Here is a 1,403-nt window from a genome sequence, read left to right on the forward strand (position 1 = left end):
CCCCGAGGCTCCTGCAAACCACCCAGAGGGGCCAGGAGGTCCCCGAGCCTGTGGCCCGTTGGTCAAGTCAGATGCCTGCGCACCACATGCCAAGCTAGGGTCTTCACAAAGGTCAGGGCCGACACCCCCATGGTTTCATAGCGCCATGCTAGCAGCCACCACAACCAGCATACACCCTGGACTGCCAAAAACCCAGCATGTTGCTCCATCTCTCACGAAACAGGGAACTACAGGGCGGGAACGCACTGTCAAGCGTGCGCTCCCATACGGGGCACGACCACTGCCAACTCTGACCACCCGCCAGAGATGCTGCAAATGCACACCATTACAGCACGTGGCGGGGCCGCAGGTACTGAGGGTGGCTGTGTCCGTGGAGCAGTGCAGTTTCTCCAGGAAATCGAGAGCAGCTCTTGGGAAGGTTCTACAAAGGACAAAGTACAACCTCCCTTGATTTACAAGGTAGCTGCATTCCTGGAAAATGCAGAACATTTACTGAAACCACAGTAAAAAAAAAAAAAAAAAAAAAGTGCTGCTTCCGTTCACAAAACACATTTACGTTTAGGCCGTTTAGGTAATCGAGATTTTTCAATTACGTGAAGTCACAGAGAATGCGTTCTTCCCAGTCCCAGGAATCCCTGACATCCCCTTTCTGCGGGGCTGGGCCCACTGGCTCGCAGCAGGCCTCCAGACCACCAGGTGTGCTCCCGCCACAGGGCCCCTGCACCTACTGCCCCCTGCCTGGGGGATGCCTGCTGTCTCTCCCACAGACCCCTATGCCGCTGTCCCCACGCCCCTCCCCAGCCACACTCCTGCTCTGCCCACGGCCAGGGCACCGCACGCCCACCCAGCCTCAGCCTCGCGCTCTGCCAGTGCCTGGGCACCCACGACGCCAACCATCAGGGAGCAGAAGAAAAGCCCTAAGAGCACATCTACCACAGCCCATAGGCATGAATCACACACATCTGCAAACAGGCTTTTCCTAAAAACCGAGTTTGTCAGGAAGAACCCATCAAGTCAACAATGAACTCCATGCCGGGCAGGAGGACAAGCCTCTGACATTCCAGGGAGGCAGCCAGGCCGGCAGAGACCCGGTCAGCTGCTCTGGGCAAGCGCGTGCATCTCAGCAACGTCCCGGGGCTCGGGGCCTGCGCTCAGGCACAGGCGACTGGGGACGAAATACATGTCCTTCCCTCCCCACACACACACTTCGGACTCCCCCCTCCTCACACACACACTCACACACACACACACACACTCTGGACTCCCCCCTCCACACACACACACTGTGGACTCACCCCCTCCACACACACACAGACACACACTCACACTCTGGACTCCCCCCACACACTCACACACACACACACTCTGGACTCACCCCCCTCCTCACACACACACACACACAC

This window comes from Callorhinus ursinus, unplaced genomic scaffold (assembly GCF_003265705.2).
Source record: "Callorhinus ursinus isolate GAN/ISIS: 27379988/994484 unplaced genomic scaffold, GSC_fseal_2.0 scaffold123, whole genome shotgun sequence".
NCBI classification, from domain to species: domain Eukaryota; kingdom Metazoa; phylum Chordata; class Mammalia; order Carnivora; family Otariidae; genus Callorhinus; species Callorhinus ursinus.